Raw genomic sequence first — 27,880 nt, 5'->3', positions numbered from 1 at the left:
GTAGGCCTCCTCGCTCGCACACGCTTTTTCACTTCTGCCCACACATTTTCTATAGGATTGAGGTCAGGGCTTTGTGATGGCCACTCCAATACCTTGACTTTGCTGTCCTTAAGCCATTTTGCCACAACTTTGGAAGTATGCTTGGGGTCATTGTCCATTTAGAAGACCCATTTGCGACCAAGCATTAACGTCCTGACTGATATCTTGAGATATTGCTTCAATATATCCACATACTTTTCATTCCTCATGATGCCATCTATTTTGTGAAGTGCACCAGTCCCTCCTGCAGCAAAGCACCCCCACAACATGATGCTGCCACACCTGTGCTTCACGGTTGGGATGGTGTTCTTCGGCTTGCAAGTCACCTCCTTTTTCCTCCAAACATAACGATGGTCATTATGGCCAAACAGTTCTATTTTTGTTTCATCAGACCAGATGACATTTCTTCAAAAAGTATGATCTATGTCCCCATGTGCAGTTGCAAACTAAAATCTGGCTTTTTTTATGGCAGTTTTGGAGCAGTGGCTTCTTCCTTGCTGAGCGGCCTTTCCGGATATGTCGATGTAGGACTCAGTTTTACTGTGGATGTAGATACTTTTGTACCTGTTTCCTCCAGCATCTTCACAAGGTCCTTTGCTGTTCTTCTGGGATTGATTTGCACTTTTCGCACCAAAGTACGTTCATCTCAAGGAGACAGAACGCATCTCCTTCTTGAGAGGTATGACGGCCGTTTGGTCCCATGGTGTTTATACTTGCGTACTATTGCTTGTACAGATGAACTTGGTACCTTCAGGCTTTTGGAAATTGCTCCCAAGGATGAACCAGACTTGTGGAGGTCTACAATTGTTTTTCTGAGGTCTTGGCTGATTTTCTTTTGATTTTCCCATGATGTCAAGTAAAGAGGAACTGAGTTTGAAGGTAGGCCTTGAAATACATCCATAGGTACACCTCAAATTGCCTCAAATGATGTCAATTAGCCTATCAAAAGCTTCTAAAGCCATGACAACATTTTCTGGAATTTCCAAGCTGTTTAAAAGGTACAGTCAACTTAGTGTATGTAAACTTCTGACCCATTGGAATTGTGATACAGTGAATTATAAGTGAAATAATCTGTCTGTTAAAAATGGTTGGATAAATAACCTGTGTCATGCACAAAGTAGATTTGCCAAAACTATAGTTTGTCAACAAGATATTTGTGGAGTGGTTGAAAAACTAGTTTTAATGAATACAACCTATGTGTATGTAAACTTCCGACTTAAACTGTAATATATAATAACATACAGGTAGATAATAATGTATAATAATATACAGGTAGAGAATAATAGATAAATTATAAATTATAGATGCATGTGCAGTCCTGAAGAAAAGGGGGAACAGTTTGGGTCTTGGACTTGGTTAGTTCCCTTGATCTTTGAGGTAAATAGATTTTGTGTCAGGCAAGATTCGGAGATGAAGCTGAAATCCATTTAAAGTGTTGCAATGTTTGCTCAGGAGAAAGTCTCCAGAACCCATTTTGTTGGGTCGGGCTAGGCGGGCTAAAGATCTTTCTTAATTTAGCTGCTGAAATGGCACCCCCCTAAAGAGCTACTACTTCAATACGGCTGAGCAGGGAGCCTCCCAAATGACACCCTATCCCTTATAGTGTGCACTACTTTTTTAAAAGTAGTGCACTATATAGGGAATAGGGTGCAATATGGGAAGCACCCTAGTGCCTCAATGCCATTGAGCAGAGACCCTATGGGCCACAGGATCTAAACTGTTTATGTGCAACTTGATGTAGAGGGTTTCAGTTCCCCAACGTGATTAAAAATCCATCAATAACAATCTCGCCCTGTAGCTCCCATCATGCTCAATGTAATTGTTATGAAAAGTTTGAAGATGAGCTGTAGAGCTAATGTGCTTTTGGGTGAAGTGAAGTTTTCCTGGTTTGTTGCCAGACAGGTGATTGGCTGCAAACAACAACAAAAAACACATAATTTAAATTAAACAACAAGGCTGGAGTGTTCTAACATAGACTGACTGACTCTCTCTCTCTCTCTCTCTCTCTCTCTCTCTCTCTCTCTCTCTCTCTCTCTCTCTCTCTCCTCCCTATTCACCCTCCCTCTCTCACTCACTCCACGCTATAACGGAGGTCAAAAGCCTCTGGTTGCCCATTTCAAATGGATGAGATGGAGTTGGAAATTGCCCCCTTGGGGTCTTGATTGTTAATGCTTGCCCTGGGTTCTTGCCCTTCTCTTTTTTCAATCGGACAGAAATATCTGTGATATGGCGTACACACAGACCGTTCCTAGTCAGTGCACTGGAGGTGCAGTGTCAACACTTTTCAGCATCACAACTGCCAACGCCTCACTCTACTGTACTGTCAGGCAACAGGGAAACTTACCTAAACCCAGTCTAATAAATCTGGCATGTCTTTTTTTAGTCTGTAAAGATTTATCAAAATGATCTCATCCTCCCTCCTACAGTAGGTGTTTGTTGTAAATGGGGTTTCATACATAATCAGACAAATAACCTCTTCTCCTATGGAACATAAAAGAAAGGGGTTATTTATCTAACATAATTTGTTTAATTCTGTATGCCAAATTTAAAACCAAATGTTCCTTTTAATACAGTAGAAGCCGTAGCTGCATCCAAATTATTTTGAATCATGATCCTTAAAGGAAAACTCCACTCAAAAACAACATTTGTCATCATATGTGGCCGGGAGACACTTTGCTTCTTGAATGTCCAATATCTTGAAAACTTCACTGCTGACATGCAAAACATTTTGGGACTGTATCAGTAGATTAATGACAAAAATACCAAAATATAGTTTTTGAGTGGATGTTTCCTTTAATGATGAATCACTCTTTGGTGACTGGATTCAATCTCATCCACTCGTGTGTATTGAATCAATCTCATCCACTCGTGTGTATTGAATCATTCTCATCCACTCGTGTGTATTGAATCAATCTCATCCACTCGTGTGTATTGAATCAATCTCATCCACTCGTGTGTATTGAATCATTCTCATCCACTCGTGTGTATTGAATCTATCTCATCCACTCGTGTGTATTGAATCAATCTCATCCACTCGCGTGTATTGAATAAATCTCATCCACTCGTGTGTATTGAATCAATCTCATCCACTCGTGTGTATTGAATCAATCTCATCCACTCGCGTGTATTGAATCAATCTCATCCACTCGTGTGTATTGAATCAATCTCATCCACTCGTGTGTATTGAATCAATCTCATCCACTCGTGTGTATTGAATCAATCTCATCCACTCGTGTGTATTGAATCAATCTCATCCACTCGTGTGTATTGAATCAATCTCATCCACTCGTGTGTATTGAATCAATCTCATCCACTCGTGTGAATTGAATCAATCTCATCCACTCGTGTGTATTGAATCAATCTCATCCACTCGTGTGTATTGAATCAATCTCATCCACTCGTGTGTATTGAATCAATCTCATCCACTCGTGTGTATTGAATCAATCTCATCCACTCGTGTGTATTGAATCAATCTCATCCACTCGTGTGTATTGTCTTTACCTTCTTTTGAAGTCTGCGGTTGAATAATCGACAATCGATAACACTCTGCTCTGGGAATGCATTATAATTTCCCCTTCACAGAGATCAATGCTGATGAAAAACTAACTTCAAAGACTTGTTTGCAGCACTTGTTTTCCCTTTAGGGCAGTTAGTCTCCAGGGGGTTGGCTTAGTTACCAAGCTGTTTTTTTTTTTTTTTTGTAAGGTACTGTGTGAGGGCCTCAGAGAGAACCAATAGGGAGGTAGGGGATATGTGGCTGTAGATGTGAGTCACTTTGAACCAGCCGCGGTCTAGTATTACTCACTCTTATTATTCTGTATCTCTGCACAGCCACTGATAGGGATGTAGGCAATGCTTGACTTGGGCAGAGGTTCACCGGAACTGAGTACCGGAACCTCAAATGTTCTACTGCTTGAGTTCCTGCACCTCAATATAAACAGCACAGGCACTCAAAATTTGTGCCTGGCGCCTGTTTTCAGTCCAAGTCAAGTATTGGATGTAGGGAGATGAAGGTGTGAGACTGAAGGACAGCCCCATTTGAACTGTCAGGTGGCATAGAAGCATCCCTCTTCTCTCTTATCATTCTATTATTCAGGTGAACAATAAAGCTGTGCCACTGCCGAGGTACACATGGACCCTTAGTCAGTATAAAAACGCCATTTAAATTCTGCGAAATCTAGGCCATGTGTTTGTGTAGATATCGCTCCACGGTGACAAAAACATTGCCTGTGCTTCTACATCTGCATTGCTTGCTGTTTGGGGTTTTAGGCTGGGTTTCTGTATAGCACTTTGTGACATCAGCTGATGTAAAAAGGGCTTTATCAATTCATTTGATTGATTCAAATTTGATTGATATATCAACTCGATATTAGGGTCTCATTTTTCAACCACTCAACAAATTTTGTGTTAATTAACAAACTATAGTTTTGGCAAGTCGGTTAGGACATCTACAAGTAATTGTTCCAACAATTGTTTACAGACAGATTATTTCACTTATAATCCACTGTATCACAATTCCAGTGGGTCAGAAGTTTACATACACTAAGTTGACGGTGCCTTTAAACAGCTTGGAAAATTCCAGAAAATTATGTCCTGGCTTTAGGCTAATTGACATAATTTGAGTCAATTGGAGGTGTACCTGTGGATGTATTTCAAGGCCTACCTTCAATCTCAGTTCCTCTTTGCTTGACATCATGGGAAAATCAAAAGAAATCAGCCAAGACCTAAGGAAAACAAATTGTAGACCTCCACAAGTCTGGTTCATCCTTGGGAGCAATTTCCAAATGCCTGAAGGTACCACGTTCATCTGTACAAACAATCGTACACAAGTATAAACACCATGGGACCATGCATCCTGCTCAGGAAGAAGACGCGTTCTGTCTCCTAGAGATGAAAAGTGCAAATCAATCCCAGAACAACAGCAAAGGTATCTATATCCCACAGTTAAATGAGTCCTATATCGACATAACCTGAAAGGCCGCTCAGAAAGGAAGAAACCACTGCTCCAAAACCGCCATAAAAAAAGCCAGGCTGTTTGCAACTGCACGTGGGGACAAAGATCCTACTATTTTGAGAATATCCTCTGGTCTGATGAAGCACAAATAGAACTGTTTGGCCATAATGACCACCGTTATATTTGGAGGAAAAAGCGAAATGCTTGCAAGCCGAATAAGAGGGGGATGGGGCTTGCTATACCCAAAGAGGCCAACGTCATGACACTTGCAAGCCGAAGAACACCATCCCAACCATGAAGCATGGGGGTGGCGGCATCATGTTGTAAAGGTGCTTTGCTGCAGGAGGGACTGGTGCACTTAACAAAATAGATGGCATCATGAGGAAGAAAAGTATGTGGATATATTTCAACATTTCAAAATTTCAAGACATCAGTCAGGAAGTTAATGCTTGGTCGCAAATGGGTCTTCCAAATCGACAATGACTCCAAGCATACTTCCAAAGTTGTGGCAAAATGGCTTAAGGACAACAAAGTCAAGGTGTTGGAGTTGCCATCACAAAGCCCTGATCTCAATCCTATAGAACATTTATGGGCAGAAGTGAAAAAGCGTGTGTGAGCAAGGAGGTCTACAAACCTGACTCAGTTACACCAGCTCTGTCAGGAGGAATGGGCCAATCTTCACCCAACTTATTGTGGGAAGCTTGTGGAAGGCTACCCGAAATATTTGACCCAAGTTAAAGAATTTAAAGGCAATGCTACCAAACACAAATTGAGTGAATGCAAACTTCTGACCCACTGGGAATGTGATGAAAGAAATAAAAGCTGAAATAAACCATTCTCTACTATTATTCTGACATTTCACATTCTGATAATAAAGTGGTGATCCTAACTGACCTACAGTGCCTTGCGAAAGTATTCGGCCCCTTGAACTTTGCGACCTTTTGCCACATTTCAGGCTTCAAACATAAAGATATAAAACTGTATTTTTTTGTGAAGAATCAACAACAAGTGGGACACAATCATGAAGTGGAATGACATTTATTGGATATTTCAAACTTTTTTAACAAATCAAAAACTGAAAAATTGGGCGTGCAAAATTATTCAGCCCCCTTAAGTTAATACTTTGTAGCGCCACCTTTTGCTGCGATTACAGCTGTAAGTCGCTTGGGGTATGTCTCTATCAGTTTTGCACATCGAGAGACTGACATTTTTTCCCATTCCTCCTTGCAAAACAGCTCGAGCTCAGTAAGGTTGGATGGAGAGCATTTGTGAACAGCAGTTTTCAGTTCTTTCCACAGATTCTCGATTGGATTCAGGTCTGGACTTTGACTTGGCCATTCTAACACCTGGCTATGTTTATTTTTGAACCATTCCATTGTAGATTTTGCTTTATGTTTTGGATCATTGTCTTGTTGGAAGACAAATCTCCGTCCCAGTCTCAGGTCTTTTGCAGACTCCATCAGGTTTTCTTCCAGAATGGTCCTGTATTTGGCTCCATCCATCTTCCCATCAATTTTAACCATCTTCCCTGTCCCTGCTGAAGAAAAGCAGGCCCAAACCATGATGCTGCCACCACCATGTTTGACAGTGGGGATGGTGTATTCAGCTGTGTTGCTTTTACGCCAAACATAACGCTTTGCATTGTTGCCAAAAAGTTAAATTTTGGTTTCATCTGACCAGAGCACCTTCTTCCACATGTTTGGTGTGTCTCCCAGGTGGCTTGTGGCAAACTTTAAACGACACTTTTTATGGATATCTTTAAGAAATGGCTTTCTTCTTGCCACTCTTCCATAAAGGCCAGATTTGTGCAATATACGACTGATTGTTGTCCTATGGACAGAGTCTCCCACCTCAGCTGTAGATCTCTGCAGTTCATCCAGAGTGATCATGGGCCTCTTGGCTGCATCTCTGATCAGTCTTCTCCTTGTATAAGCTGAAAGTTTAGAGGGACGGCCAGGTCTTGGTAGATTTGCAGTGGTCTGATACTCCTTCCATTTCAATATTATCGCTTGCACAGTGCTCCTTGGATATGTTTAAAGCTTGGGAAATCTTTTTTTATCCAAATGTTTATGTTTAAAGCTTGGGAAATCTTTTTTTATCCAAATCCGGCTTTAAACTTCTTCACAACAGTATCTTGGACCTGCCTGGTGTGTTTCTTGTTCTTCATGATGCTCTCTGCGCTTTTAACGGACCTCTGAGACTATCACAGTGCAGGTGCATTTATACGGAGACTTGATTACACACAGGTGGATTGTATTTATCATCATTAGTCATTTAGGTCAACATTGGATCATTCAGAGATCCTCACTGAACTTCTGGAGAGAGTTTGCTGCACTGAAAGTAAAGGGGCTGAATAATTTTGCACGGCCAATTTTTCAGTTTTTGATTTGTTAAAAAAGTTTGAAATATCCAATAAATGTCATTCCACTTCATGATTGTGTCCCACTTGTTGTTGATTCTTCACAAACAAATACAGTTTTATATCTTTATGTTTGAAGCCTGAAATGTGGCAAAAGGTCGCAAAGTTCAAGGGGGCCGAATACTTTCGCAAGGCACTGTAAGACAGGGAATTTTGACTAGGATTAAATGTCAGGAATTGTGAAAAACTGAGTTTAAATGTATTTGGTAAATGTGTATGTAAACTTCCGACTTCAACTGTACACCGCATTACGCCCTGTCAGACTATAGCGTATTTTTGGTTTATTCACTCTCTTCATCAGCGAGGAGAATAGTCCTTGTTGCTAGAGTGGAGCATCTCCTCTCCTGTAGACTCTAGTCTCAGGACCAGCCTTAGCCACTAAGCCACGTAAGCGGCCTTAAAAAATAAAACAGAAATAGATTAGCAATTAACAAAATCTCACTAAGGGCCCCCAAAAGGCTAGGGCCGGTCCTGCCCAGGCTAGTCATTATATGACGTGCTGCTAACAGAGGTACAGACAGATCCACATGGAAAACCTCAGACTAGGTCTGACGTTCCTGTTCCCAGTCTGTTCAGGACACGTTAGTGTTTTAACCAAAGATTTTAATAATAATGGTTCACATTTTATTGTCTTTATTGTCAATGCCTGGCTGGCCCTGCTCTGCCTGCGTTCTGCCTCACGACGTAATTCTGGGAGCACATTTTTGGCAGCCTTACAAAATGGTGCCCTGTATGAGGACAATTCTTTGCGCTTGCTTGTACTTTTGTGCTTTACTGCTTACTCCAGTAATCTGACAACTTCCTCCTTTTCAGGAGTTCTGACAACCAAGAACAGCCAGGTATAAATATAGGTATAGATGTAGTTGCTTACTCCGGCAGTCCGACTCAAACTTCCTCTTCTTCTCACAAGTCTGATAGAGGAATTCTAGAATATTCTAGGTATAAATACTTCATTCCACGCTGGCCCTGTCACAGTGACAGCCAGCGAAGTGTGATCACAGCATCATCAAGCACCCCAGCTCCAATTTGAGCTCTCCTATAGAAGGAATATTTTAATCTCGCCAGATATGGATTGGATGTCGATACTTTTCTTTCTTTCTGTTGTAGATACTGCTGGGTGAATGGTGTGCTGTGTTGTAGATACTGCTGGGTGAATGGTGTGCTGTGTTGTAGATGCTGCTGGGTGAATGGTGTGCTGTGTTGTAGATACTTCTGGGTGAATGGTGTGCTGTGTTGTAGATACTTCTGGGTGAATGGTGTGCTGTGTTGTAGATACTGCTGGGTGAATGGTGTGCTGTGTTGTAGATGCTGCTGGGTGAATGGTGTGCTGTGTTGTAGATACTGCTGGGTGAATGGTGTGCTGTGTTGTAGATACTGCTGGGTGAATGGTGTGCTGTGTTGTAGATACTGCTGGGTGAATGGTGTGCTGTGTTGTAGATACTGCTGGGTGAATGGTGTGCTCTGTTGTAGATACTTCTGGGTGAATGGTGTGCTGTGTTGTAGATACGGCTGGGTGAATGGTGTGCTGTGTTGTAGATACTGCTGGGTGAATGGTGTGCTGTGTTGTAGATACTGCTGGGTGAATGGTGTGCTGTTTTGTAGATACTGCTGGGTGAATGGTGTGCTGTGTTGTAGATGCTGCTGGGTGAATGGTGTGCTGTGTTGTAGATACTGCTGGGTGAATGGTGTGCTGTGTTGTAGATACTGCTGGGTGAATGGTGTGCTGTGTTGTAGATACTGCTGGGTGAATGGTGTGCTGTGTTGTAGATACTGCTGGGTGAATGGTGTGCTCTGTTGTAGATACTGCTGGGTGAATGGTGTGCTGTGTTGTAGATACTGCTGGGTGAATGGTGTGCTGTGTTGTAGATACTGCTGGGTGAATGGTGTGCTGTGTTGTAGATACTGCTGGGTGAATGGTGTGCTGTGTTGTAGATACTGCTGGGTGAATGGTGTGCTGTGTTGTAGATGCTGCTGGGTGAATGGTGTGCTGTGTTGTAGATACTGCTGGGTGAATGGTGTGCGATGTTGTAGATACTGCTGGGTGAATGGTGTGCTGTGTTGTAGATACTTCTGGGTGAACGGTGTGCTGTGTTGTAGATACTTCTGGGCGAACGGTGTGAAAGACCTGGGTTCAAATACCATTGAAATCTTTTAAATTATTTTGAGTGTTTGCTGTAGCCTGCCTGGGGTGTTTTATTGGTCCATTAAGCCAGGAAAGCTCAATCAAGCCCAAATAAAGTATCTATGATTATTTCAAATAGTATTTGAACCCAGGTCTGAGGTGCGGTATGCAGCTTGGTGGACGATGCGGTGTGCTGTAGATACTGCTGAGTGGTAGTGTACAGAGTATAGGCTGATTATCTTCATGACTAATGGGCTTTAGAGTAGCTTCTTGTGAAGCTGCATTTCCCAATCAGTGGACAAGATAATGGAGCTGTCACCCGACTGGCGGCTAGAGCAGAGGGGGTAACGTTCTGACATTCAAATATGGATGTCCCGAGATCCACAGAGCAAGACCAGACGCAAGACCAGACCAGAATCTGTATGAGTATTTAGTGCTGATCTAGGATCAGTTTAGCCTTTTAGATCATAATGAATAACATTACATGAACTTGGGCAGCTTGATCCTAGCTCAGCACTCCTACTCTAAGATGTGGTGGTGAATACAGGCCCTGACGAGAGCTCCGAGAGTGACACCCAAGCCAGGGTACCAGCTGTTCAGTCTCAGAGTCCTCCTTCCACCCCTATCCCCTGGAGGAGGAGACCCATTAGTCAGGCATCCTTGATAGCGCTGATGATTCTTCTGTCCTCCTCAAGACACCACTCCTCTCATGCATTACAATTAATCTCTCTCTGTCCGTGTGAAATATGATTTCATAATTATTTTTTCTCTCCAGTGGATCAATTCCTTAGAAATGGATGTATTTTCTCTATTGTGTGGAAACCTTGCGAATGGATGTACGTTCCGGTGGTGTTGAATAGTCTAGTCCAGACGTCAGAGGATTGATGGAGGGAGTTTAAGGAGGGGATGTGTGGGTGGAGGTGAGATGGAAGGATGGAGGGAGGGAGTGAGGGAGAGAGGTGGGGAGGGAGGGAGAGAGCAGGCTCATTTGAATTTTAATAGCAGAGTGTACTGAGGATATGTTGGGAGGATTAATGCCTCCTGAGAGGGCTGGGTAGCCCATGCATATCCACCCCTCTTTCCGTTCCTCCCACCCACCTTCAATCCCTCCCTCTTTCCATCCCTCCATCCGTCCATCCACTCAACTCAAACATACTGACTGGCCTCTATCTCCCCTCCCCTCTCTCTCTCTCTCTCTCTCTCTCTCTCTCTCTCTCTCTCTCTCTCTCTCTCTCTCTCTCTCTCTCTCTCTCTCCCCCTCTATTCGTCCTTGGCGATCCCATCTGTAGTGCATGCATTCTATGCATAGTCACTTCACCCCCACCTACATGTACAAATTACCTCAGCTAACCTGTACCCCAGCACACTGACTCACTACCGGTACCCCCTGTATATAGCCTCGTTATTGTTATTCTTATTGTGTTATTATTCATTATAATTTTTTACTTTAGTCTATTTGGTAAATATTTTCTTAACTCTTCTTGAACTGCATTGTTGGTTAAAGGGCTTGTGAGTCAGCATTTCACGGTAAAGTCTACACTTGTTGTATTCGGCGCATTTGACTAATAAAGTTTGATTTGATTTAATGTGATCCATCTCACGTTCAATAGACAATGTTTTTGATTGGAGTGTAAACATGAATCAAACCGTGTTCAGACTCTGTGTTCTCGAGTGTTTGTTCCTGACTATTCTTGGGTTTTTTTGCCTATGGAAATCCGCATAGCCTTATTTGCCTGCATTGCCAAACAAATCCATGTCCTTTGCCAAAGCTTAGCAACATAAATGAATTTCTAAGTAGTTTTCTTCTCTGTGAATCGGCAGGTGTTTTGTTTACCTTATTTGAACGTTTCCAACACCTCTAAGGTAGGGAAAGGAACTATTACGTGAGGATTAACTATACTGCTGTCAGAGACTTAGGGAGCGTCCTAAATCACACTGTATTCATGATATAGGGCACTACTTTTGACCAGCGTCCATATGGATCTGATCAAAAGTAGTGCACTATTTATGGAATAGGGTGTCATTTGGGACACAATCCCTTAGTACCTAGAAGGGTATTTCCCAATTATTTTTTTTCAATATCCTTCTAAAAGAGGAAACTCTGCAATTTATAATACTCCAGGAAAAAAAATGATGAATTGTAAGACAGCCTCGATTTGATCAAAGCATAAAATGAAAACAAAATATGATCATCCCTCGACTTTTGCCCTGTGCTATACAGCATGTCTCTAACTGTCCTCTTCTACAAGAAGACACAGACAACTCCATTTTGTTAGACGATGAGAAGAGAAGCTCTTTTTTAAATGTATTTTATTCGTCTGAACGAAAGGGATTGTTTTTATTGGAGGATAGAGGATAGCCATGGAGGATAGAGGATAGCCATGGAGGATAGAGGATAGCCATGGAGGATAGAGGACAGCCATGGAGGATAGAGGACAGCCATGGAGGATAGAGGACAGCCATGGAGGATAGAGGATAGCCATGGAGGATAGAGGACAGCCATGGAGGATAGAGGATAGCCATGGAGGATAGAGGACAGCCATGGAGGATAGAGGATAGCCATGGAGGATAGAGGATAGCCATGGAGGATAGAGGACAGCCATGGAGGATAGAGGATAGCCATGGAGGATAGAGGATAGCCATGGAGGATAGAGGATAGCCATGGAGGATAGAGGATAGCCATGGAGGATAGAGGATAGCCATGGAGGATAGAGGATAGCCATGGAGGATAGAGGATAGCCATGGAGGATAGAGGACAGCCATGGAGGATAGAGGACAGCCATGGAGGATAGAGGACAGCCATGGAGGATAGAGGACAGCCATGGAGGATAGAGGACAGCCATGGAGGATAGAGGATAGCCATGGAGGATAGAGGACAGCCATGGAGGATAGAGGATAGCCATGGAGGATAGAGGACAGCCATGGAGGATAGAAGACAGCCATGGAGGATAGAGGACAGCCATGGAGGATAGAGGATAGCCATGGAGGATAGAGGACAGCCATGGAGGATAGAGGATAGCCATGGAGGATAGAGGATAGCCATGGAGGATAGAGGATAGCCATGGAGGATAGAGGACAGCCATGGAGGATAGAGGATAGCCATGGAGGATAGAGGATAGCCATGGAGGATAGAGGATAGCCATGGAGGATAGAGGATAGCCATGGAGGATAGAGGATAGCCATGGAGGATAGAGGATAGCCATGGAGGATAGAGGACAGCCATGGAGGATAGAGGATAGCCATGGAGGATAGAGGATAGCCATGGAGGATAGAGGACAGCCATGGAGGATAGAGGACAGCCATGGAGGATAGAGGATAGCCATGGAGGATAGAGGACAGCCATGGAGGATAGAGGATAGCCATGGAGGATAGAGGATAGCCATGGAGGATAGAGGATAGCCATGGAGGATAGAGGACAGCCATGGAGGATAGAGGACAGCCATGGAGGATAGAGGATAGCCATGGAGGATAGAGGATAGCCATGGAGGATAGAGGATAGCCATGGAGGATAGAGGATAGCCATGGAGGATAGAGGATAGCCATGGAGGATAGAGGATAGCCATGGAGGATAGAGGACAGCCATGGAGGATAGAGGATAGCCATGGAGGATAGAGGATAGCCATGGAGGATAGAGGATAGCCATGGAGGATAGAGGATAGCCATGGAGGATAGAGGATAGCCATGGAGGATAGAGGATAGCCATGGAGGATAGAGGACAGCCATAGAGGATAGAGGACAGCCATGGAGGATAGAGGACAGCCATGGAGGATAGAGGATAGCCATGGAGGATAGAGGATAGCCATGGAGGATAGAGGATAGCCACGGAGGATAGAGGATAGCCATGGAGGATAGAGGATAGCCATGGAGGATAGAGGATAGCCATGGAGGATAGAGGACAGCCATGGTGGATAGAGGATAGTCATGGAGGATAGAGGATAGTCATGGAGGATAGAAACTCACTGCCATCTGTAAGCTCATTTTGACTCTCTCTCTCTCTCTCTCTCTCTCTCTCTCTCTCTCTCTCTCTCTCTCTCTCTCTCTGACTGGATTAGTGTGATATTAACTAATGGTTTGATGTGTAAACAATTTTAGATTTTCTTTTAACCTCCAGGTCATAGTATTTCAGATCAGTTACTGTTATGTGGCTCCAGCCATCCAGTCCTAAATGGCACCCTATTCCCTACATAGTGCACTACTTTAGACCAGATCCCTATGGACCCTGGTCAAACCTAGTGCCCTATGTAGGGAATAGGGTGCCATTTAAATCAAATCAAATGTTATTGGTCACATACACATATTTAGCAGATGTTATTGCGGGTGTAGCGAAATGCTTGTGTTCTTAGCTCCAACAGTGCAGTAATATCTAACAATTCACAACAATACACACAAATCTAAAAGTAAAATAATGAAATATAATAAATATATAAATATTAAGACGAACAATGTCGGAGTGACATTGACTAAAATACAGTAGAATATAATACAGTATATACATATGAGATGAGTAAAGCAGCATGTAAACATTATTAAAGTGACTAGTGTTCCATTATTATAGTGGCCAGTTAGTCTATGTATAGAGGGCAGCATCCTCTAAAGTGCAGGGTTGAGTAACCGGGTGGTAGCCGGCTAGTGATGGTTATTTAATTAACAGTCTGATGACCTTGAGATAGAAGCTGTTTTTCAGTCTCTCGGTCCCAGCTTTGATGCACCTGTACTGACCTCGCCTTCTGGATGATAGCGGGGTGAACAGGCAGTGGCTCGGGTGGTTGATGTCCTTTATGATCTTTTTGGCCTTCCTGTGACATTGGGTGCTGCAGGTGTCCTGGAGGGAAGGTAGTTTGCCCCCGGTGATGCGGTGATGCGTTGGGCAGACCGCACCACCCTCTGGAGAGCCCTGTGGTTGAGGGCGGTGCAGTTGCCGTACCAGGTGGTGATACAGCCTGACAGGATGCTCTCAGTTGTGCATCTGTAAAAGTTTGTGAGGGTCTTAGGGGCCAAGCCAAATGTCTTCAGCCTCTGGAGGTTAAAGAGGCGCTGTTGTGCCTTCTTCCCCACACTGTCTGTGTGGGTGGACCATTAGAGATCGTCAGTGATGTGTACGCTTCGGAACTTGAAGACGCTCCTGTCTGTGCGGTGTACTGAGAACCCAGCTGGCTGTATGGACGTGGACAGTATATCCAGAGAGTTCTTTATTCCTGTCTGTGCGGTGTACTGAGAACCCAGCTGGCTGTATGGACGTGGACAGTATATCCGGAGAGTTCTTTATTCCTGTCTGTGCGGTGTACTGAGAACCCAGCTGGCTGTATGGACGTGGACAGTATATCCGGAGAGTTCTTTATTCCTGTCTGTGCGGTGTACTGAGAACCCAGCTGGCTGTATGGACGTGGACAGTATATCCAGAGAGTTCTTTATTCCTGTCTGTGCGGTGTAATGAGAACCCAGCTGGCTGTATGGACGTGGACAGTATATCCGGAGAGCGCCATGATTCCGTGAAACAGAGTATGTTTAAAGTCCCTGATGTTTCTCTGTAATGAGATCCTCGCCCTGAGCTCATCTACTTTATTGTCCAGAAAGACTGAACATTAGTGAGTAATATACTCGGAAGCGGTGGATGGTGCGCCCGACTCCTGAGTCGGACTAGAAGTCCACTCCGAATACCTCTTCTCCGCCGGCGGCGTCTTGGAGCAGCCTCTGGGATAAGTTCAATATGATCAATAAAAGCAGAGCTGCCATGTCTGTCGGCGCCACCTTAGTATTGTTCTTACTTTAAGTGTCCTCCATGAACAACACCCGGCATTTAAACATGCATCTCATCTCATTAGACCAGAGTGGGGTCAGAGTTTCACATTTTGTTCTTAGTAATAAATAATACAAAATATAACCTAGCATTGGTAATTACGATGACATCTTTAGAGTACTTTCCTATAAGAATAATGTAAACAGTTTAGTTGGATAAATAAGGGACCTCAGAGGTCTCTAGCTGTGGTTAATGCTGTGCTGCACTGTGCTGTTCAAAACTGGCTGTCTGCTTTGTTCACTGCAGTAGCATTACTGTGGACAGATTGCAATTTGATTATGTAATTGTTAATAAAAACGAGGAGTGCATCACATTGCTTATAATAATGATGGCGTGTGTGAGAGGGAGAGAGGGAGAGAGGGTGGGTGGGTGGGTGGGTGGGGAGAGAGAGAAAGAGAGACAGAAAGACAGAGAGAGAGACGGAGAGAGAGAGGGAGTGTAACGCTCTGGGCGTAGTGGGTGCGAAGTCAGGCGCAGGAAGCAGAGAGTACAGGGAAGTGCTTTTAATTGCACACACGGTGAACATAAGCCACCCCACGAAACACAGGGCGCACAACAAAACAAATGCCCCAAACACGGGGACTCAAACAGTCTGGAGAAAAGCCCACAAACAAAAACCACGTCAACCTCAAACGTGCACAGTAGCAACACAAAACAATCCCGCACAAAGAGCAGGCGGGCCTACTGGCTAACGTAGCCCGACTAATCAGCCTACACATAACCAATCCCACACAAAGAGCAGGCGGGCCTACTGGCTAACAAAGCCCGACTAATCAGCCTAAAACACAAACACAGGTGAAACCAATAAACAGAAATGGGAAAAGGGATCAGTGGCAGCTAGTCGGCCGGTGACGACGACCGCCGAGCGCCACCCAAACAGGAAGGGGAGCCACCTTCGGTAGGAGTTGTGACAGGGAGAGAGAGAGAGAGAGAGAGAGCGAGAGCGAGAGCGAGAGCGAGAGAGAGAGAGAGAGAGAGAGAGAGAGAGAGAGAGAGAGAGACAGAGAGAGAGAGACACACAGAGAGACAGAGAGAGAGACAGAGAGAGAGAGAGAGACAGACAGAGAGAGAGACACACAGAGAGACAGAGAGAGAGACACACAGAGAGAGAGAGAGAGAGAGAGAGAGAGAGACAGAGAGACACACAGAGAGAGAGAGAGAGAGAGAGACAGAGAGAGAGACACACAGAGAGAGAGAGAGAGAGAGAGAGAGTGAGAGAGAGAGACAGAGAGAGAGAGACAGAGAGACACACAGAGAGACACACAGAGAGAGAGAGAGAGAGAGAGAGACAGAGAGAGAGAGAGAGAGACAGAGAGAGAGACACACAGAGAGAGAGAGAGATAGAGAGAGAGAGACAGAGAGACAGAGAGAGAGAGTGGTATGATCCTGTTTGATGTAATGTGTCAAGATTCAGATCTTTGACATACTATTATAGTAGGGTATGTGTTAGGGTAAATACAAATAGCATTAAGGGCAGTTGGTTACATGTGATGCCAATCTGCCAATATCATGATACTTTATCATTATTATTTGATAATTTTGTTTGTTTATTCATAACACTGCTTCAACTTGAAACAATTCTACGATGCTACAGTGTTACATTCATTATCTTTCATAACGGTGTTGCATTTATTCATCTGCTCTAGCTCCAGGAAATCTCCTGTCTTTAGGATCTGATGCCTGCTGGTCGGCATTCCCCTGGCTTTAGGATCTGATGCCTGCTGGTCGGCATTCCCCTGGCTTTAGGATCTGATGCCTGCTGGTCGGCATTCCCCTGTCTTTAGGATCTGATGCCTGCTGGTCGGCATTCCCCTGGCTTTAGGATCTGATGCCTGCTGGTCGGCATTCCCCTGTCTTTAGGATCTGATGCCTGCTGGTCGGCATTCCCCTGGCTTTAGGATCTGATGCCTGCTGGTCGCCATTCCCCTGTCTTTAGGATCTGATGCCTGCTGGTCGGCATTCCCCTGGCTTTAGGATCTGATGCCTGCTGGTCGGCATTCCCCTGTCTTTAGGATCTGATGCCTGCTGGTCGGCATTCCCCTGTCTTTAGGATCTGATGCCTGCTGGTCGCCATTCCCCTGTCTTTAGGATCTGATGCCTGCTGGTCGCCATTCCCCTGGCTTTAGGATCTGATGCCTGCTGGTCGGCATTCCCCTGGCTTCATTTAATACACATCCATGACAAAGTGTTTTTGTTCTGTTTTCACCAGCACCTGAACACACGTGAATACACATGAACATACATGAACATACATGAACCACACATGAATACACATGAACACACATGAACAAACATGCACACGTTAAGACATACACACTATACAGTAAATATCAGCCCCCCCCATGAACATACATGAACATACATGAACACACATGAATACACGTGAATACACATGAACACACATGAACAAACATGAGCACACGTTAAGACATACACAATATACAGTAAATATCAGCCCCCCCCCCATATTACAACAAGCACAATCACACAGTACACATGTGAAGGAGCTGTCTGGCTTGGTTCTCATGTACCAGTTGCATCTCTATACAGTATAGTTCAGTATGCATGCTGTGCTCCTTACTAACCCCCCAGAGGAAGATGTGCTGCTGCACTGGTGACTACTCTTTGCCATGGTGGCTTTGACTTCGTAACGGCTGTTTGAAGAAGAGGACCGAGGTGCAGCCTGGTACGTGTTCTTGATTTTTAATAAAACGGAACACTAGAACAAAAAATAACAAAGCGGAAACAAACGAAACAGTTCTGTCTGGTGCAGACACACAAAGACAGAAAACAACTACCCGCAAAACACAGGTGGGAAAAGGCTACCTAAGCGTGGTTCTCAATCAGAGACAACGAAAGACAGCTGCCTCTAATTGAGAACCACACCCGGCCAAACACACAGAAATAGAAAACATAGAACACAAAAACATAGAATTCCCACCCCAACTCACACCCTGACCAAACCAAAATAGAGACATAAAAAGGATCTCTAAGGTCAGGGGTGACAGACTTGTTCCCCATGCAGTTGAGTGCATACTCATATACATACACACATATACATCCTGATTGGCTGTTAAAACTACAACATTTAAACCCAAAATATATGTTTTCTCTGTGAGACTAACCTATATAAATAAAATGTTAAATTAATATATTTTTTATGTAATTCAACACAGTTATACCACTGCACTCTTCAGCGTTGAGTCTCAACCTATAGTCTACCTTACTGTTGCTGCAAATATCAATCCATCAAATATATTTATAAAGCTATTTTTTATTAAAACAATTATTAGCAGTTGTCACAAAGTGCTTATACAGTAAATGCAAGTACTTATACATTGTGGGAATGAAAATGTTCTTGTCAGGCAACATATCATACCTTAATATCATACCTTAATATCATACCTTAATATACATTCATTCTATCATCGGCTGATGCAAATCTGACTCAAAGAGTGAAAGTGCAGAGTCCACCCATCTCAGTTAGGTGTCCTTATGAGAACAGTGTGTCTAATTTATCAGGTCATTTTCTCCTCAATCTGTGAAAGAAACAACTAATCATCATAGAGATTAGATTACATATTAATAGATTAGTCAGTGGGGAAGATCATTTGGAGATAATTTTGCTGTAAATGTACCATTTTACGGAAATACGATCTTCATGATGGATGCTCTGATTTAAAAAAAGACAGGACTGTTGCACGGAGCAACACATAACAAGACAACAGCAGGAAAAGACAGGACTGTAGCACGGGGCAACACATAACAAGACAACAGCAGGAAAAGACAGGACTGTAGCACGGGGCAGCACATAACAAGACAACAGCAGGAAAAGACAGGACTGTAGCACGGGGCAACACATAACAAGACAACAGCAGGAAAAGACAGGACTGTAGCACGGAGCAACACATAACAAGACAACAGTCTGTCATAGTTGAAGTGTACCTATGATGAAAATTACAGGCCGCTCTCATCTTTTTAATTGGGAGAACTTACACAATTGGTGGCAGACTAAATACTTTTTTGCCCCACTGTATATATATATATATATATATATATATATATATATATATATATATATATGTAATAATAATAAATATATAAAAGTAACAAATAATTAAAGAGCAGCAGTAAAATAACAACAGTGAGGCTATATACAGGGGGGTACAGAGTACAGAGTACAGAGTCAGTACTGTGTGATGCATCAAACACATCCAACGTCTGGCTTGTTGCCTCCTGATGCTGTCGTCAAACATTGGTAGGTAGCATACAAGACAACAGCAGGAAAAGACAGAACACAGATGGTATAGTATAACAGTATGGTGGGATCAATTATAAGACAGTATGGGACAGCATGGGTGGTATAACTAGAACAGAACAGTCTGAGACAGTAGGGACGGGACAGCATGGGTGGTATAACTAGAACAGAACAGTCTGAGACAGTAGGGATGGGACAGCATGGGTGGTATAACTAGAACAGAACAGTCTGAGACAGTAGGGATGGGACAGCATGGGTGGTATAACTAGAACAGAACAGTCTGAGACAGTAGGGATGGGACAGCATGGGTGGTATAACTAGAACAGAACAGTCTGAGACAGTAGGGGTGGGACAGCATGGGTGGTATAACTACAACAGAACAGTTTGAGACAGTAGGGATGGGACAGCATGGGTGGTATAACTAGAACAGAACAGTCTGAGACAGTAGGGGTGGGACAGCATGGGTGGTATAACTAGAACAGAACAGTCTGAGACGGTAGGGATGGGACAGCATGGGTGGTATAACTAGAACAGAACAGTCTGAGACAGTAGGGATGGGACAGCATGGGTGGTATAACTAGAACAGAACAGTCTGAGACGGTAGGGATGGGACAGCATGGGTGGTATAACTAGAACAGAACAGTCTGAGACAGTAGGGATGGGACAGCATGGGTGGTATAACTAGAACAGAACAGTCTGAGACGGTAGGGATGGGACAGCATGGGTGGTATAACTAGAACAGAACAGTCTGAGACAGTAGGGATGGGACAGCATGGGTGGTATAACTAGAACAGAACAGTCTGAGACAGTAGGGATGGGACAGCATGGGTGGTATAACTAGAACAGAACAGTCTGAGACAGTAGGGATGGGACAGCATGGGTGGTATAACTAGAACAGAACAGTCTGAGACAGTAGGGATGGGACAGCATGGGTGGTAATAATTAATAATTGTAGAAATATTAAGATGAACAATAGTATGTACAGTAATATATATATATATATATATATATATATATATATATATATATATATATATATATATATATATATATATATATATATATGTATGTGTGATGGGATGTATAGACATTATGGACAGTATGTTGATAGAATATGTAGTATATCTGAAGAATATAATAGTATATGTACAGCAATAGTTAAATAGGATGAACTTGACTAGAATACAGTATATGAGAGAGGGTAAAACATATGAAGTGGGTAAAACAGTATGTAAGCATTACCAAAGTGACCAGTGTTCCATTATTAAAGTGACCAGTGTTCCATTATTAAAGTGACCAGTGTTCCATTATTAAAGGGACCAGTGTTCCATTATTAAAGTGACCAGTGTTCCATTATTAAAGTGACCAGTGTTCCTCGTCTATGTACATAGGGCAGCAGTAGGAATGGAACCGCATGGGTACTATAACTAGTACAGAACAGTGAGATCTATCATCATCAGACAGCAGGAGTCTATGACACAGAAGGGGGTAAACTTATGATGAATAGCAATGTTCTAAAGATGTATGGGTAGTTCTTTTTATGAAGTGTTCTGTTGGAATGCTTTCTCAGCAGTTTTAGAGAGAGAGAGAGAGAGAGAGAGAGAGAGAGAGAGAGAGACTCAGAGAGAGACAGAGAGAGGAGCGTTAATTGGAGGAGTCAGCAAGTCAGGAGGAGCAACATCAAGGGCCTGTACCAGGGAGCTGTCACATCCGTCTCCCAAATGGAGCTTACTGTAGGTGCCTTGCCGGGAGACACAGAGTGTCCCAAATGGTAGGCTAATTCCTTTGGAGTGCACTACTTTTGGCCAGAGCCCTTCGGGCTCTGATCAAAAGTAATGCACTTATCATTTAGCTCTACTTCTGATTTGTATGTTGTATTTATTTCATAAAATGGACATTGAAGTCTTCAAGGTTAGTGGCTTGCAGCAGGCTCAAATCAAATCAAATCAAATTTTTATTTGTCACATACACATGGTTAGCAGATGTTAATGCGAGTGTAGCGAAATGCTTGTGCTTCTAGTTCCGACAATGCAGTAATAACAAGTAATCTAACTAACAATTCCAAAACTACTGTCTTGTACACAGTGTAAGGGGATAAAGAATATGTACATAAGGATATATGAATGAGTGATGGTACAGAGCAGCATAGGCAAGACACAGTAGATGGTATCGAGTACAGTATGTACAAATGAGATGAGTATGTAAACAAAGTGGCATAGTTTAAAGTGGCTAGTGATACATGTATTACATAAGGATACAGTCGATGATATAGAGTACAGTATATACGTATGCATATGAGATGAATAATGTATGGTAAGTAACATTATATAAGGTAGCATTGTTTAAAGTGGCTAGTGATATATTTACATCATTTCCCATCAATTCCCATTATTAAAGTGGCTGGAGTTGAGTCAGTGTCAGTGTGTTGGCAGCAGCCACTCAGTGTTAGTGGTGGCTGTTTAACAGTCTGATGGCCTTGAGATAGAAGCTGTTTTTCAGTCTCTCGGTCCCAGCTTTGATGCACCTGTACTGACCTCGCCTTCTGGATGATAGCGGGGTGAACAGGCAGTGGCTCGGGTGGTTGATGTCCTTGATGATCTTTATGGCCTTCCTGTGACATCGGGTGGTGTAGGTGTCCTGGAGGGCAGGTAGTTTGCCCCCGGTGATGCGTTGTGCAGACCTCACTACCCTCTGGAGAGCCTTACGGTTGAGGGCGGTGCAGTTGCCATACCAGGCGGTGATACAGCCCGCCAGGATGCTCTCGATTGTGCATCTGTAGAAGTTTGTGAGTGCTTTTGGTGACAAGCCGAATTTCTTCAGCCTCCTGAGGTTGAAGAGGCGCTGCTGCGCCTTCTTCACGATGCTGTCTGTGTGAGTGGACCAATTCAGTTTGTCTGTGATGTGTATGCCGAGGAACTTAAAACTTGCTACCCTCTCCACTACTGTTCCATCGATGTGGATAGGGGGGTGTTCCCTCTGCTGTTTCCTGAAGTCCACAATCATCTCCTTAGTTTTGTTGACGTAGAGTGTGAGGTTATTTTCCTGACACCACACTCCGAGGGCCCTCACCTCCTCCCTGTAGGCCGTCTCGTCGTTGTTGGTAATCAAGCCTACCACTGTTGTGTCGTCCGCAAACTTGATGATTGAGTTGGAGGCGTGCGTGGCCACGCAGTCGTGGGTGAACAGGGAGTACAGGAGAGGGCTCAGAACGCACCCTTGTGGGGCCCCAGTGTCTGGTGAGTAGGCTGGGATTTATGCTCTGAGAAAGTAGTGTAGGGAAGCTAAGACTGGGTTCAGTGTTTCGTAGCCAAAATGACAAAGGGGTCCAAAAGGCAAGCCATGGTTAAAATACCATGGACTTCACATTCAAGACAATACTCTGAAGGCTATATCTAAATCCTGAGACTGGTATTACATGTCATATTGCTTTCAGAATGATAGAACATCTATGATTAAAAAGTACTTAACAGTATAACCTTATCCGATCTATCAGTTTATCCTATCTATGAGCTTATCCGATCTATGAGCTTATCCTATCTATCAATTTATCCTATCTATCAATGTATCCTGTCTATCAGCTTATCCTATCTATCAGCTTATCCTATCTATCAGTTTATCATGTATATTAGCTTATCCTATCTATCAGCTTATCCTATCTTTCAGTTTATCATGTATATTAGCTTATCCTATCTATCCGCTTATCCTGTCTATCAGCTTATCCTTTCTATCAGCTTATCCTGTCTATCAGCTTATCCTATCTATCAGCTTGACCTGTCTATCAGCTTATCCTATCTATCAGCTTATCCTGTCTATCAGTTTATGCTATCTATCAGCTTATCCTATCTATCAGCTTATCCAATCCATCAGTTTATCATGTATATTAGCTTATCCTATCTGTCAGCTTATCCTGTCTATCAGCTTATCCTATCTATCAGCTTATCCTGTCTATCAGCTTATCCTAGCTATGAGCTTATCCTGTCTATCAGCTTATCCTATCTATCAGCTTATCCTGTCTATCAGCTTATCCTATCTATGAGCTTATCCTGTCTATTAGCTTATCCTAACTATCAGTTTATCCTGTCTATCAGCTTATCCTATCTATCAGCTTAACCTGTCTATCAGCTTATCCTATCTATCAGCTTATCTTATCTATCAGTTATGTATATTAGCTTATCCTATCTATCAGTTTATCCTATCTATCAGCTAATCCTATCTATCAGCTTATCCTGTCTATCAACTTATCCTATCTATCAGCTTATCCTATCTATCAGCTTATCCTGTCTATCAGCGTATCCTATCTATCAGTGTATCATGTATATTAGCTTATCCTGTCTATCAGTTTATCCTATCTGTCAACTTATCCCATCTATCAATGTATCCTATCTGTCAACTTATCCCATCTATCAATTTATCCTATCTATCAGCTTTTCCTATCTGTCAGTTTATTCTACCTATCAGCTTATCCTATCTATGATCTATTAGTTTATCCTATCCATCAGTTTATCATGTCTATTAGCTTATCCTATCTATCAGCTTATCCTGTCTATAAGCTTATCCTATCTATCAGCTTATCCTGTCTGTCAGCTTATCCTATCTGTCAGCTTATCCTGTCTATCAGCTTATCCTATCTATCAGCTTATCATGTATATTAGCTTATCCTATCTATCAGCTTATCCTATCTATCAGCTTATCCTATCTATCAGCTTATCCTGTCTATCAGCTTATCCTATCTATCAGCTTATCCTATCTATCAGTTTATCCTATCTGTCAACGTATCCCATCTATCAATGTATCCTATCTGTCAACTTATCCCATCTATCAACTTATCCTATCTATCAGCTTTTCCTATCTGTCAGTTTATTCTACCTATCAGCTTATCCTATCTATGATCTATTAGCTTATCCTATCTGTCAGCTTATCATGTATATTAGCTTATCCTATCTATCAGCTTATCATGTATATTAGCTTATCCTGTCTATCAGCTTATCATGTCTATTAGCTTATGCTATCTATTAGCTTATCATGTATATTAGCTTATCCTATCTATCAGCTTATCATGTCTATTAGCTTATCATGTCTATTAGCTTATCATGTCTATTAGCTTATCCTATCTATCAGCTTATCATGTATATTAGCTTATCCTATCTACCAGCTTATCATGTCTATTAGCTTATCCTATCTATCAGCTTATCATGTATATTAGCTTGTCATATCTATCAGTTTATCATGTATATTAGCTTATCCTATCTATCAGTTTATCCTATCTATCAATTTATCCTATCTATCAGCTTTTCCTATCTGTCAGTTTATTCTACCAACAGCGTATCCCATCTATGATCTATTAGCTTATCCTATCTATCAGTTTATCATGTCTATTAGCTTATCCTATCTATCAGCTTATCATGTATATTAGCTTATCCTATCTATCAGCTTATCCTGTCTAGCAGCTTATCATGTCTATTAGCTTATCCTATCTATCAGCTTATCCTATCTATGATCTATTAGTTTATCCTATCTATCAGTTTATCGTGTCTATTAGCTTATCCTATCTATCAGCTTATCATGTATATTAGCTTATCCTATCTATCAGCTTATCATGTGTATTAGCTTGTCCTATCTATGCAGACCAATGTGGCAGATGTGTATGCTAGCCTAGGCCTTGCTCCAGCAGGTGACACTGTATCTGTGCTGAATCGTAGTGCCTTGGCCCTGACAGCACCTCTCTGCTCCACACTCCCATTAAAGTACTTGTGATAATCATCCCTGATAAGGGCTGCTTCCCAAAGGCACTCTATTCCCTATATCGGCCCTGGTCAAAAGTAGTGTACTATGTAGGGAATAGGGTGCCATTTTAGATAAAATGAGAGGAGGCAGGAAGCAGAATCCAGGCCAGTCCTTTCCCCTCGACTCTCTGCTTCCTTCATCCACGGCCCATCCACCACTATGAACTGAAGGATTCCTATTGGCCGAAGACAACCCATAAACAACCCTTCCAAAGTAATAGATGTTGATCAGCACCACTTCCAGATATCAATTGTTATAGAACTTGTGGTCAATGAGGGGGAGAGGGAGAAATGGAAGAGAGGGAGGGGGGTGGTTTAGGTAGCACGCGCTCCAGCAGGTGTATCTCACTGATCATCCCTAAAGCCAACACCTCATTTGGCCGCCTTTCGATCCAGTTCTCTGCTGCTTGTGACTGGAACGAATTGCAAAAATTGCTGAAGTTGGAGACTTTTATCTCCCTCACCAACTTCAAACATCTGCTATCTGAGCAGCTAACCGATCGCTGCAGCTGTACATAGTCTATCGGTAAATAGCCCACCCAATTTTACCTACCTCATCCCCATACTGTTTATATTTATTTACTTTTCTGCTCTTTTGCACACCAATATCTCTACCTGTACATGACCATCTGATCATTTATCACTCAAAATTGTAATTATTCGCCTACCTCCTCATGCCTTTTGCACACAATGTATATAGACTCTCTTTTTTTTCTACTGTGTTATTGACTTGTTAATTGTTTACTCCATGTGTAACTCTGTGTTGTCTGTTCACACTGCTATGCTTTATCTTGGCCAGGTCGCAGTTGTAAATGAGAGCTTGTTCTCAACTAACCTACCCGGTTAAATAAAGGTGTTCTCAACTAGCCTACCCGGTTAAATAAAGGTGTTCTCAACTAGCCTACCTGGTTAAATAAAGGTGTTCTCAACTAGCCTATCTGGTTAAATAAAGGTGTTCTCAACTAGCCTACCTGGTTAAATAAAGGTGTTCTCAACTAGCCTACCTGGTTAAATAAAGGTGTTCTCAACTAACCTACCTGGTTAAATAAAGGTGTTCTCAACTAGCCTACTTGGTTAAATAAAGGTGTTCTCAACTAGCCTACCTGGTTAAATAAAGGTGTTCTCAACTAGCCTACCTGGTTAAATAAAGGTGTTCTCAACTAGCCTACCTGGTTAAATAAAGGTGTTCTCAACTAGCCTACCTGGTTAAATAAAGGTGTTCTCAACTAACCTACCTGGTTAAATAAAGGTGTTCTCAACTAGCCTACCTGGTTAAATAAAGGTGTTCTCAACTAGCCTACCTGGTTAAATAAAGGTGTTCTCAACTAGCCTACCTGGTTAAATAAAGGTGTTCTCAACTAGCCTACCTGGTTAAATAAAGGTTTACTCAACTAGCCTACCTGGTTAAATAAAGGTGTTCTCAACTAGCTTACCTGGTTAAATAAAGGTGTTCTCAACTAGCCTACCTGGTTAAATAAAGGTTTACTCAACTAGCCTACCTGGTTAAATAAAGGTGTTCTCAACTAGCCTACCTGGTTAAATAAAGGTTTACTCAACTAGCCTACCTGGTTAAATAAAGGTGTTCTCAACTAGCCTACCTGGTTAAATAAAGGTGTTCTCAACTAGCCTACCTGGTTAAATAAAGGTGTTCTCAACTAGCCTACCTGGTTAAATAAAGGTGTTCTCAACTAACCTACCTGGTTAAATAAAGGTGTTCTCAACTTGCCTATCTGGTTAAATAAAGGTGTTCTCAACTAGCCTACCTGGTTAAATAAAGGTGTTCTCAACTAGCCTACCTGGTTAAATAAAGGTGTTCTCAACTAGCCTACCTGGTTAAATAAAGGTGTTCTCAACTAGCCTACCTGGTTAAATAAAGGTGTTCTCAACTAACCTACCTGGTTAAATAAAGGTGTTCTCAACTTGCCTATCTGGTTAAATAAAGGCGTTCTCAACTAGCCTACCTGGTTAAATAAAGGTGTTCTCAACTAGCCTACCTGGTTAAATAAAGGTGTTCTCAACTAGACTACCTGGTTAAATAAAGGTGTTCTCAACTAGCCTACCTGGTTAAATAAAGGTGTTCTCAACTAGCCTACCTGGTTAAATAAAGGTGTTCTCAACTAGCCTACCTGGTTAAATAAAGGTGTTCTCAACTAGCCTACCTGGTTAAATAAAGGTGTTCTCAACTAGCCTACCTGGTTAAATAAAGGTGTTCTCAACTGGCCTACCTGGTTAAATAAAGGTGTTCTCAACTAGCCTACCTGGTTAAATAAAGGTGTTCTCAACTAGCCTATCTGGTTAAATAAAGGTGTTCTCAACTAACCTACCTGGTTAAATAAAGGTGTTCTCAACTAGCCTACCTGGTTAAATAAAGGTGTTCTCAACTAGCCTACCTGGTTAAATAAAGGTGTTCTCAACTAGCCTACCTGGTTAAATAAAGGTGTTCTCAACTAGCCTACCTGGTTAAATAAAGGTGTTCTCAACTAACCTACCTGGTTAAATAAAGGTGTT

The 27,880-nt window shown here is 42.5% G+C and overlaps 1 protein-coding gene across 1 annotated transcript in view; it reads left to right on the top strand.

Moving 5' to 3' along the window:
* Positions 1-27,880, top strand: part of LOC139422691 (potassium/sodium hyperpolarization-activated cyclic nucleotide-gated channel 1) — a 159,919-nt gene that overhangs the window by 87,318 nt on the left and 44,721 nt on the right. The gene's annotated exons all lie outside the window — the stretch shown is intronic.

Source organism: Oncorhynchus clarkii, chromosome 12 (genome assembly GCF_045791955.1).
Source record: "Oncorhynchus clarkii lewisi isolate Uvic-CL-2024 chromosome 12, UVic_Ocla_1.0, whole genome shotgun sequence".
Classification (NCBI taxonomy): domain Eukaryota; kingdom Metazoa; phylum Chordata; class Actinopteri; order Salmoniformes; family Salmonidae; genus Oncorhynchus; species Oncorhynchus clarkii.
The sequence above is the reverse complement of the archived record's forward strand: the minus strand, read 5'-3'. Positions and strand labels throughout refer to the sequence as shown.